Source organism: Oncorhynchus gorbuscha, unplaced genomic scaffold (assembly GCF_021184085.1).
Source record: "Oncorhynchus gorbuscha isolate QuinsamMale2020 ecotype Even-year unplaced genomic scaffold, OgorEven_v1.0 Un_scaffold_688, whole genome shotgun sequence".
In the NCBI taxonomy this organism is placed as follows: domain Eukaryota; kingdom Metazoa; phylum Chordata; class Actinopteri; order Salmoniformes; family Salmonidae; genus Oncorhynchus; species Oncorhynchus gorbuscha.
The window spans coordinates 67,501-81,010 of NW_025745764.1; the positions used below are offsets into that span (position 1 = coordinate 67,501).

Below are 13,510 nucleotides of genomic sequence, written 5' to 3' on the forward strand. Positions count from 1 at the left end.
GAGGAGGAGGAGGAGGGAGTTGAGGGCAAAGAGGAGGAGTAGGACGAGGATGGAGTTTAGAGGCCAGAGAGGAAGAGGAGGAGTAGGAGGAGGAGGGAGTTTAGAGGCCAGAGAGGAAGAGGAGGAGGGAGTTTAGAGGGCAGAGAGGAAGAGGAGGGGGAGGAGGAGGGAGTTTAGAGGGCAGAGAGGAAGAGGAGGAGGAGGAGGGAGTTGAGGGCAGAGAGGAAGAGGAGGAGGAGGAGGGAGTTTAGAGGGCAGAGAGGAAGAGGAGGAGGAGGAGGAGGAGGAGGAGGAGGAGGAGGGAGTTTAGAGGGCAGAGAGGAAGAGGAGGAGTAGGAGGAGGAGGGAGTTTAGGGGGCAAAGAGGAGGAGTAGGACGAGGATGGAGTTTAGAGGCCAGAGAGGAAGAGGAGGAGTAGGAGGAGGAGGGAGTTTAGAGGCCAGAGAGGAAGAGGAGGAGGAGGGAGTTTAGAGGGCAGAGAGGAAGAGGAGGGGGAGGAGGAGGGAGTTTAGAGGGCAGAGAGGAAGAGGAGGAGGAGGAGGGAGTTGAGGGCAGAGAGGAAGAGGAGGAGGAGGAGGGAGTTTAGAGGGCAGAGAGGAAGAGGAGGAGGAGGAGGAGGAGGGAGTTTAGAGGGCAGAGAGGAAGAGGAGGAGTAGGAGGAGGAGGGAGTTTAGGGGCCAGAGAGGAAGAGGAGGAGGAAGTTGAGGGCAGAGAGGAAGAGGAGGAGTAGGAGGAGGAGGGAGTTTAGAGGGCAGAGAGGAAGAGGAGGAGGGAGTTTAGAGGGCAGAGAGGAAGAGGAGGAGGGAGTTGAGGGCAGAGAGGAAGAGGAGGAGTAGGAGGAGGAGGGAGTTTAGAGGCCAGAGAGGAAGAGGAGGAGGGAGTTTAGAGGCCAGAGAGGAAGAGGAGGAGGAGGGAGTTTAGAGGCCAGAGAGGAAGAGGAGGAGGAGGCTGTAGTAGTATAGTAGCAGTATAGTAGTAACAGTGTAGTACCTCTCTCCTACTGTAAGGCTGTAGTAGTATGGTAGTAGTATAGTAGTAGTATAGTAGCAGTATAGTAGTAGTATAGTAGAAGCATAGTAGTAACAGTGTAGTACCTCGCTCCTACTGTAAGGATGTAGTAGTATAGTAGCAGTATAGTAACAGTATAGTAGCAGTATAGTAGTAGCAGTATAGTAGTAACAGTGTAGTACCTCTCTCCTACTGTAAGGCTGTAGTAGTATGGTAGTAGTATAGTAGCAGTATAGTAGCAGTATAGTAGCAGTATAGTAGCAGTATAGTAGTAGTATAGTAGCAGTATAGTAGCAGTATAGTAGTAACAGTGTAGTACCTCTCTCCTACTGTAAGGCTGTAGTAGTATAGTAGTAGTATGGTAGCAGTATAGTAGTAGTATCGTAGTAGTATGGTAGTAGTATAGTAGTAGTATAGTAGCAGTATAGTAGTAACAGTGTAGTACCTCTCTCCTACCGTAAGGCTGTAGCAGTATAGTATAGTAGTATAGTAGTAGTATAGTAGCAGTATAGTAGTAGTAGTATAGTAGTAGTATAGTAGTAGTATAGTAGCAGTATAGTAGCAGTATAGTAGTAGTAGTATAGTAGTAGTATAGTAGTAGTATAGTAGTAGTATAGTATCAGTATAGTAGTAACAGTGTAGTACCTCTCTCCTACTGTAAGGCTGTAGCACCGCCCCCCCGACCCTCTATTGGTCTGGAGGTTGATGGAGGATGTCTGTAGAGGAGGAGGAGAGGAGGAGCTCCCTGGAGCTGCGCTTCCCGACACCACCTTTTGTCCACCGGTCATGTGCGCTGTCACCATGGCAACGGGAGCTGTCTTGGCGACCGGGTTGGCCGGTAGAACGGAGATGCTTTGTGAGGAGGGAGGAGGAGGGGGCTTGATGAGGGAGAGGGGCTTGGTGGCCCCTACTACGGGACAACTTCTAACAGTCAGCTTCTTCTGTTGAGGGGAGGGAGGGAAGGGAGGGAGGGAAGGGAGAGAGGGAGGAGAGAGAGGAAGGGAGGAGAGAGAGGAGGGAGGGAGGGAGGGAGGGAGGGGGAGGGAGGGAGGGAGGGAGGGAGGGAGGGAGGGAGGGAGGGAGGGAGGGAGGGAGGGAGGGAGGGGGAGGGAGGGAGGGAGGGGAGGGGAGGTCAGGAGGAGGGGAAGAGAGAGAGACATGGTTAGAAAAGAGAGATTAAACAGGAATAGACACACAGTGGACTGGTCAGAGAACACCTTGGTGTTTAAACACAGTGGACTGGTCAGAGAACACCTTGGTGTTTAAACACAGTGCAGATGAAGCTCCACCTGAAGGAGAAACATCTAAACATTGATACAGATCCAGGATCAGACGTAGAGACAGGCAGGTAATTAGACTGAGGTAGACTCCCCTGTCTCTCTACCCCTGTCTCTGATGTCTCTCTACTCCCTCCACTCCCCTGTCTCTCTCTCTACTCCCTGTCTCTCTACCCCCAACTCCACTCCCCTGTCTCTCTCTACTCCCCTGTCTCTCTACCCCCTCCACTCCCCTGTCTCTCTACCCCCCCCTCTACCCCCCACCCTGTCTCTCTACTACCACCCTGTCTCTCTACCCCCCCCCTCTACTCCCCTGTCTCTCTACTCCCCTGTCCTCTACTCCCCTGTCTCTCTACTACTCCCCTGTATACCCCCTCCACTCCCTTCTCAAAGCCTGTATATCCCCTGGTGTCTCTCTCTCCTACTCCCCTGACCCTGCTAGCATCTTCCAAAGCCTGTATATCTGGTTCCCTCTCCCTGCTAGCACCACTAAAAGAACAGGCAGGCACTCTAAATATTTGATATTCCATTCCACTCCCCGCCCCTGTTCTTATTCCAAAGCTCTCTGTTATGGTTTTCCATGGAGTACAGAGTGATGGGGGAGGGAGGGAGGGAGGGGAAAACAGGGGGGGGGGTCAATGCTGTTTAATTCTCAGCTGGGTTTCTGTTTAAAGGCGTCTCCGTATCCTTCTCAGACCAAACAGTTTGGGAACAGTTGGTGCATATACAGTATTATTCAGTCACATCCGGGCACGTTTTTAAGTCCCGCCCCCCTCCCTTCCTCGTCGGCGATTGGTCAACAGAAGTTGGTGCATATACAGTATTATTCAGTCACATCCGGGCACGTTTTAACCCCCGCCCCCTCCCTTCCTCGTCGGCGATTGGTCAACAGAAGGGATTCTTCAATGAAGTGCCTGTTGTCATTCAACCAGGGACGTCTCGTCCTCGTGCACATTGTTTTTCCACTTGAGAAATACTGCACCAAACATCCTAGTCAAGTTGCAAAATTACATGACTGAGGTATCCTTGGCAACAATGTCAAAATGAATGACAGATTTCTTGAGCTCTCTTAGATTAATTCGGACTATTTTGAGGAACTGATTACTGGCTCAAAATGGACAAACCGGTATTAATACCGATTTGTTTCTCGTTTTTCGATCGAAGGTCTTTTGAGGAAGTTATGCGAGCGCAATGGTTCGGTTTTGTCACGCTCTGATCTCTCTGACCTCTCTGACCTCCCTGACCTCTCTGATCTCTCTGACCTCCCTGACCTCTCTGACCTCCCTGACCTCTCTGATCTCCCTGACCTCCCTGACCTCCCTGACCTCTCTGACCTCTCTGACCTTAGAGAGCCTGTTTATTTCTCTATTAGGTTAGGTCAGGGGTATGACTAGGGTGGGCATTCTAGTTTTTCTATTTCTTTTGTTTGGCCTGGTATGGTTCCCAATCAGAGGCAGCTGTCTATCGTTGTCTCTGATTGGGGATGATACTTAGGCAGCCCTTTTTCCACCTTCGATTGTGGGATCTTTTTTTTTTTTGCATAGTTGCTGTTTAGCCCTGCATAACTTTACGTTGGGTTTTGCATTTTTTTATTTTTTTATTTTATTTTGCGATATCATTTAATAAAAAAGTTAAACGTACGCCTACCACGCTGCCCTTGGTCTAATCCATCTTTAAACGAACGTGACAGGTTTGGCGCCAGCCGTAACTCTGGCTCTCTTTCTTCTGTCTTTCTCTCCGTCCAAGACTCTGCTCTACAGGCTTTAGTACAAAGCTTTCTGTACACCTCCTGCCTCCTTCCCACTTCCTTGTGTGTCTCGCTGAGGGTTCTTTGAGTACCCCACAAATAGCTAACGCTCAGTTCACACTTACGTTATCAGCTCAACTACTCCCAGATAGAAATGACAGGATGTTCAGAACGAAAGAGTACAGGTGACCAACCACTTCTGAAACATCTCGAGTCATTCTGTTACCTGTCCTTTAGTTCAGTCTGAAACATCTCAAGTCATTCTGTTACCTGTCCTTTAGTTCAGTCAGTCTGAAACATCTCGAGTCATTCTGTTACCTGTCCTTTAGTTCAGTCTGAAACATCTCGAGTCATTCTGTTACCTGTCCTTTAGTTCAGTCTGAAACATATCGAGTCATTCTGTTACCTGTCCTTTAGTTCTGTCTGTCTGAAACATCTCGAGTCATTCTGTTACCTGTCCTTTAGTTCTGTCTGTCTGAAACATCTCGAGTCATTCTGTTACCTGTCCTTTAGTTCAGTCTGTCTGAAACATATCAAGTCATTCTGTTACCTGTCCTTTAGTTCTGTCTGTCTGAAACATCGAGTCATTCTGTTACCTGTCCTTTAGTTTCAGTCATTCTGTCTGCAGTCTGCAGTCATGTCCATTCTTATTTTTAGTCTGTCTGAAACCAGTCATTCTACATTTAGTTCATGCAGTTTACCATTTTATTTTTTATTTTATTTTACCTTTATTTTACTAGGCAAGTCAGTTAAGAACAAATTCTTATTTTCAATGACGGCCTAGGAACAGTGGGTTAACTGCCTGTTCAGGGGCAGAACGACAGATTTGTACCCTGTCAGCTCGGGGATTCGAACTTGCAACCTGTTACCTGTTCGGTCTACTAGTCATTCTGTTTAACGCTCTAACCACTAGGCTACCCTGCAGTGCAGTATGTCCATTTTATTTTTTATTTTATTTTACCTCTACACTCTAACCACTAGGCTACCTGCCGCCTACCCTACACTCTAACCACTAACCACTAGGCTACCCTGCCACCTCTACACTCTAACCACTAGGCTACCCTGCCACCTCTACACTCTAACCACTAGGCTACCCTGCCTCCTCTACACTCTAACCACTAGGCTACCCTGCCTCCTCTACACTCTAACCACTAGGCTACCCTGCCTCCTCTACACTCTAACCACTAGGCTACCCTGCCTCCTCTACACTCTAACCACTAGGCTACCCTGCCACCTCTACACTCTAACCACTAGGCTACCCTGCCACCTCTACACTCTAACCACTAGGCTACCCTGCCACCTCTACACTCTAACCACTAGGCTACCCTGCCCCTCTACACTCTAACCACTAGGCTACCCTGCCGCCTCTACACTCTAACCACTAGGCTACCCTGCCCCCTCTACACTCTAACCACTAGGCTACCCTGCCGCCTCTACACTCTAACCACTAGGCTACCCTGCCACCTCTACACTCTAACCACTAGGCTACCCTGCCGCCTCTACACTCTAACCACTAGGCTACCCTGCCACCTCTACACTCTAACCACTAGGCTACCCTGCCGCCTCTACACTCTAACCACTAGGCTACCTGCCGCCTCTACACTCTAACCACTAGGCTACCCTGCCGCCTCTACACTCTAACCACTAGGCTACCCTGCCCCCTCTACACTCTAACCACTAGGCTACCCTGCCTCCTCTACACTCTAACCACTAGGCTACCCTGCCTCCTCTACACTCTAACCACTAGGTTACCCTGCCTCCTCTACACTCTAACCACTAGGCTACCCTGCCTCCTCTACACTCTAACCACTAGACTACCCAGCCGCTAATGTATCTTCCTCTGTGAAGGAACATGAGAATAAGTCACTATCGCTGTGTAATGATATTCAGTGTTTGTGAGTTTGGAGAGACAGAGAGACAGAGAGTGTAGAGAGAGAGAGAGAGAGAGAGAGAGAGAGAGAGAGAGAGAGAGAGAGAGAGAGAGAGAGAGAGAGAGAGAGAGAGAGAGAGAGAGAGAGAGAGAGAGAGAATAGCCTGGTGAACTCACACTAACCCAGACACACAGAGACCAGACTAGGGGCCTCGTTCACGGGGGAGGAGGTAGAGGAGGAGGTCATTAATTTTGGGGCTACAGCCAGCCTGCGCCACTGAATGTCTAATCAGGTAGCCAAGGCCTCCACCCAGCCTGCCTCTGTCGCCCAGTCTTCACTAATGACTCAGCTCTGAGGAATGGAAGGAGGGGAGAGGAGGGGAGAGGAGGGGAGGGGAGAGGAGGGGAGAGGAGGAGGGGGAGGTGAGGAGAGGAGGGGAAGAGGAGGGGAGGATGGGAGAGGAGCGGAGAGGAGGGGGAGGAGGGGAGAGGAGTGGAGAGGAGGGGGAGGTGAGGAGGGGAGAGGAGAGGAGAGGAGGGGGAAGAGGAGGAGGGGAGAGGAGGGGGAGGTGAGGAGAGGTGAGGAGGGGGAGGGGAGAGTTGGGGTGAGGTACGTTCTATAAGGGTTAGGGAATAGGAGAGAGGAGGAGAGAGGGAGGGGGTAGGTCTCCGTGGAAACTAAATTCTCTCTTTGTGTCAAAATCCACTCTAATCAGCATGTCGAACAAGAAGGAGAATGTTTCAGACTCTCACCAGGGTACTCTCTTTCATTCTCTCCCTCTCCTCTCCTCCCTCCCTCCCTCCCTCCCTCCCTCCCTCCCTCCCTCCCTCCCTCCCTCCGTCCCTCTCCTCTCTCTCCCTCCGTCCCTCTCCTCTCTCCCCCTCTCTCTCCCTCCCTCTCTCTCCCTCCTTCCCTCTCCCCCTCTCTCTACGCCCCTCTCCCCCTCTCTCTCCCTTCCTCCCCCGTCTCCCTCCCTCCCTCCTCCATCTTTGGTGCAGGGTGGATTCATGGAAATGACAAGTCAACAAATTGAAAACACAATCCATCAGGATGTGGATCAGGATGTGGATCAGGATGTGGAACAGGATGAGGATCAGGATGTGGATCAGGATGTGGATGTGGATGTGTATCAGGATGTGGATCAGGATGTGGATCAGGATGTGGATGTGGATGTGGATCAGGATGTGGATCAGGATGTGGATGTGGATCAGGATGTGGATCAGGATGTGGATGTGGATCAGGATGTGGATCAGGATGTGGATCAGGATGTGGATGTGGATCAGGATGTGGATCAGGATGTGGATCAGGATCAGGATGTGGATCAGGATGTGGATCAGGATGTGGATCAGGATGTGGAACAGGATGTGGATGTGGATCCGGATGTGGATAAGGATGTGGATCAGGATGTGGATGTGGATCAGGATGTGGATCAGGATGTGGATCAGGATGTGGATCAGGATGTGGATCAGGATGTGGATGTGGATCAGGATGTGGATCAGGATGTGGATCAGGATGTGGATGTGGATCAGGATGTGGATCAGGATGTGGAACAGGATGTGGATGTGGATCAGGATGTGGATGTGGATCAGGATGTGGATCAGGATGTGGATCAGGATGTGGATGTGGATCAGGATGTGGATGTGGATCAGGATGTGGATCAGGATGTGGATGTGGATTAGGATGTGGATCAGGATGTGGATCAGAATGTGGATCAGGATGTGGATGTGGATCAGGATGTGGATTAGGATGTGGATCAGGATGTGGATCAGAATGTGGATCAGGATGTGGATGTGGATCAGGATGTGGATCAGCATGTGGATGTGGATCAGGATGTGGATCAGGATGTGGATTAGGATGTGGATCAGGATGTGGATCAGGATGTGGATGTGGATCAGGATGTGGATCAGGATGTGGATGTGGATCAGGATGTGGATCAGGATGTGGATTTGGATCAGGATGTGGATGTGGATCAGGATGTGGATCAGGATGTGGATCAGGATGTGGATGTGGATCAGGATGTGGATGTGGATCAGGATGTGGATCAGGATGTGGATGTGGATCAGGATGTGGATCAGGATGTGGATGTGGATCAGGATGTGGATGTGGATGTGGATCAGGATGTGGATCAGGATGTGGATCAGGATGTGGATGTGGATCAGGATGTGGATCAGGATGTGGATGTGGATCAGGATGTGGATCAGGATGTGGATGTGGATCAGGATGTGGATGTGGATCAGGATGTGGATCAGGATGTGGATCAGCATGTTGTTGTTTCGTCCTAATTTCTAGTTCCACGTTGTTTACTCTGCTTGGTTGACTTGTTCATTACTGACACACACACACACACACACACACACACACACACACACACACACACACACACACACACACACACACACACACACACACACACACACACACACACACACACACACACACACACACACACACACACACACACACACACACACACACACACACACAGTATAGATGAATGAACTGTGGGCTGCTGTTTTACTGCAGAGTCCCAGAACCTCTATAGACAAGACAACACAGTGATTTAAAACATTCAACACACACTAAGACAAATACACACATACAAATGCTCATGTAAAGGCGGGAGAGGAAAGGGGAGGAGAACCATATTAATCCGTGAAAACATCAAACATTGTGAAACATTAAAAAAGTTTTCAATTTTTAGATAAAACTATACTAAATATATTAAAGCTACCAAATCATTTATTAAAACACACTATTTTGTCATGAATGTCTACAGTAGCCTCAACAGCACTCTGTCGGGTAGCACCATGGTGTCGCCTGGAGGACAGCTAGCTTCCGTCCTCCTCTGGGTACATTGGCTATAATACAAAACCTAGGAGGCTCATGGTTCCATAGACTTACACAGTAATTATTACAACTTCCGGAGGATGTCCTCCAGCCTATCAGAGCTCTTGCCACATGAACTGACATGTTGTTCACCCAATCAAAGGATCAGAATGTGAATCTAGTACTGAAAGCAGAAGCTGGACGATGGAAGTGTAAAACAGAACAGAAAGCCAAAGTCTGTCCAATATAGTGCTCTAAAAGCCTCATATAACACACACTACACTACACTACAGAGAGACAGAGAGAGAGAGAGAGAGAGGGGGAGAGAGAGAGAGGTAGGGAGAGAGAGAGAGAGAAAGGGAGAGAGGTAGAGAGAGAGGTAGAGAGAGAGAGAGAGATCCTCTACACTGTGGTAGTAGTACCATTGATGCCTGTTCGTCAACCTGCTGATTCACACAGACTTAGTTTGATTTGTCTCACAGACCTGTGAAGGGTCTTCCACACCATAATGTGTGTACTTGTCATACTGTGTCTGTGTGTGTACGTGTCTACCATAACCAATCAGCAGTCAGGCTGCAGGCGTTCAGGTGTTGTTATGGCGATGACTGAGGGGAACTGGCTTCTCTCTGACAAAGCCTTGTGATTGGAGGAGAACAGAGGAAGTAGTGTCCCTGAAAGAATGTTCACAGACTCTTCCCGAGACGTGTGTGTCTGTCTGTCTGTCTTAATGAACCATTTTCCTCTATCTTTTTTAGTCTTCCTGTGAATTAGACATCATCACACACACACACACACACACACACACACACACACACACACACACACACACACACACACACACACACACACACACACACACACACACACACACACACACACACACACACACACACACACACACACACACACACACACACACACACACACACACACACACACACGTCCTCCTGAACAGTCTAATGACAGACTGGCTGGCTGGCTAGAAGTGTGACAGGCTTCTCTCATGTCAGGCCCACCTTCCTCCAGACACTCTCTCTTCTCTCTCTGTCTCTGTAGTAGATCCTACTGAGTCCTGTACTCTACCTCCAGTTGTAGTAGATCCTACTGAGTCCTGTTCTCTACCTCCAGCTGTAGTAGATCCTACTGAGTCCTGTTCTCTACCTCCAGCTGTAGGAGGTGGTACTGAGTCCTGTTCTCTACCTCCAGCTGTAGTAGATCCTACTGAGTCCTGTTCTCTACCTCCAGCTGTACTACTGAGTCCTGTTCTCTACCTCCAGCTGTAGTAGATCCTACTGAGTCCTGTGAGTCCTGTTCTCTACCTCCAGCTGTAGTAGATCCTACTGAGTCCTGTTCTCTACCTCCAGCTGTGGGAGGTGGTACTGAGTCCTGTTCTCTACCTCCAGCTGTAGTAGATCCTACTGAGTCCTGTTCTCTACCTCCAGCTGTAGTAGATCCTACTGAGTCCTGTTCTCTACCTCCAGCTGTAGTAGATCCTACTGAGTCCTGTTCTCTACCTCCAGCTGTAGTAGATCCTACTGAGTCCTGTTCTCTACCTCCAGCTGTGGGAGGTGGTACTGAGTCCTGTTCTCTACCTCCAGCTGTAGTAGATCCTACTGAGTCCTGTTCTCTACCTCCAGCTGTAGGAGGTGGTACTGAGTCCTGTTCTCTACCTCCAGCTGTGGGAGGTGGTACTGAGTTCTGTTCTCTACCTCCAGCTGTAGTAGATCCTACTGAGTCCTGTTCTCTACCTCCAGCTGTAGTAGATCCTACTGAGTCCTGTTCTCTACCTCCAGCTGTAGTAGATCCTACTGAGTCCTGTTCTCTACCTCCAGCTGTAGTAGATCCTACTGAGTCCTGTTCTCTACCTCCAGCTGTAGGAGGTGGTACTGAGTCCTGTTCTCTACCTCCAGCTGTAGGAGGTGGTACTGAGTCCTGTTCTCTACCTCCAGCTGTAGTAGATCCTACTGAGTCCTGTTCTCTACCTCCAGCTGTAGTAGATCCTACTGAGTCCTGTTCTCTACCTCCAGCTGTAGGAGGTGGTACTGAGTCCTGTTCTCTACCTCCAGCTGTAGTAGATCCTACTGAGTCCTGTTCTCTACCTCCAGCTGTAGGAGGTGGTACTGAGTTCTGTTCTCTACCTGTTCTCTAAGGTCTGGTGGTCCTACTGCTAACCTGTGTTAGACAGAAGGTCTGCCACAGCAGATGTGGGAGGTGGTAGATCCTATTGCTGCCCTGTGTTAGACAGAAGGTCTGCCACAGCAGATGTGGGCCTTCAGGTCCACTGTTTTAGTAAACCGCAGGTGTGCTCCCCTCCAGGACCCTAATCCTACTGGGGTCACCCCAGAGAGGGCATGGCTCTGGGCTCTCTATGCTGTATGTTGTGTGTTTTGGCTGAGGCTCCATATTGAAGCACCAGGAACCCTGGTCTCCCTGCTTCTCTCCCCCAGGCTGGGTGCTTCTCTCTGGGCTAGCTCCAGGGGTGGCAGGGTCTCTGGGCGTTCTCTACCTCTGTTTGCCCTGGTAATAAGCATCAGGCCATGGTGGCACTGCCAGCTAACTACAGGAGGAAATCCATTCAACACACAGGCACACTGGAACACAATACTGGAACACAATACTGGAACACAATACTGGAACTGGAACTACTACACTGGAACGCTACACTGGAACACTACACTGGAACACAATACTGGAACACTACACTGGAACACAATACTGGAGCAAAACACTGGAACACTACACTGGAACAATACACTGGAACAAAACACGGGAACAAAACACTGGAACACTACACTGGAACACTACACTGGAACACTACACTGGAACACAAGCTGGAACACAATATGAGAACAAAACACTGGAACACTACACTGGAACACTACACTGGAACACTACACTCCAGCTGGGACACGGTGGAACACTACACTGGAACCTCCAGCTGGAACACTACACTGGAACACTACACTGGAACACTACACTGGAACACTATATGGAACATTTCACTGGAATACTATACTGGAACACTCCATTGGAACATTTCACTAGAACACTATACTGGATCACTTCAGCTGGAAAACTATACTGGAACAATATACTGGAACACTTCACTGGAACACGTGTTGAACACTACACTGGAACACTATACTGGAACACAACACTGGAACACTATACTGGAACACATGCGGAACACTACACTGGAACACAATACTGGAACACAATACTGGAACATGTGTGGAACACTATACTGGAACACTATACTGGAACACTTCACTGGAACACTATACTGGAACACTACACTGGGACACTGTTGGAACACTACACTGGGACACGTGTGGAACACTACACTGGAACGCTCCGCTGGAACACTTCACTGGAACACTACACTGGAACACTCCACTGGAACACTATACTGGAACACTATATTGGAACATTTCACTGGAATACTATACTGGAACACTATACTGGAACACTTCACTGGAAAACTATACTGGGACACTATATTGGAACATTTCACTGGAACACTATACTGGAACACTATACTGGAACACTTCACTGGAAGACTATACTGGAACAATATACTGGAACACTCCCTGGAACACGTGTTGAACACTACACTGGAACACTATACTGGAACACGTGTGGAACACTATACTGGAACACTACACTGGAACGCTACCACTGGAACACTACACTGGAACACTACACTGGAACGCTCCACTGGAACACTACACTGGAACACTACACTGGAACGCTCCACTGGAACACTACACTGGAACACTATACTGGAACACTACTGGAACACTCCACTGGAACACTATACTGGAACACTCCTACTGGAACACTACACCTACACTGGAACACTATACTGGAACACTATACTGGAACATTTCACTGGAACACTACATTGGAACACTACATTGGAACACTACATTGGAACACTACACTGGAACACCACACTGGAACGCTCCACTGGAACACAACACTGGAACACTTTACTGGATCACTATACTGGAACACTATATTGGAACATTTCACTGGAACACTATACAGGAACACTATACTGGAACACAACACTGGAACACAACACTGGAACAATATACTGGAACACTTCACTGGAACACGTGTTGAACACTTCACTGGAACACTATACTGGAACACTACACTGGAACGCTCCACTGGAACACTACACTGGAACAGATCCTACTGGAACACTACACTGGAGCGCTCCACTGTAACACCACACTGTAACGCTCCACTGGAACACTACACTGGAACACTACACTGGAACACTACACTGGAACACTATACTGGAACACTATACTGTAACACTACACTGGAACACTACACTGGAACACTATACTGGAACACTATATTGGAACACTATACTGGAACACTATACTGGAACATTTCACTGGAACACTATACTGGAACACTACATTGGAACACTACACTGGAACACCACACTGGAAGCTCCACTGGAACACAACACTGGAACACTTTACTGGATCACTATACTGGAACACTATATTGGAACATTTCACTGGAACACTATACTGGAACACTATACTGGAACACAACACTGGAACACTATACTGAATACTGTTCTCGGAACACTACACTGGAACACTACACTGGAAGCTCCACTGGAACACTACACTGGAACACCAGCTGGAACACCTTACTGGAACACCTTACTGGAACACTCCACTGGAACACTACACTGGAACCTACACTGGAACACTCCAGCTGGAACACGTGTTGAACACTACACTGGAACACTA

General features: G+C 48.9%; 1 protein-coding gene across 1 annotated transcript in view; it reads right to left on the reverse strand.

Annotated features, from left to right (window-relative positions):
• Nucleotides 1-13,510, reverse strand: part of LOC124019809 (coiled-coil domain-containing protein 8 homolog) — a 157,487-nt gene that overhangs the window by 34,871 nt on the left and 109,106 nt on the right. The window contains exon 3 of the mRNA XM_046335244.1: nucleotides 1,654-1,949. The gene's annotated coding sequence lies outside the window, so the exon portion shown is untranslated. The remainder of the gene's footprint in view (nucleotides 1-1,653; nucleotides 1,950-13,510) is intronic.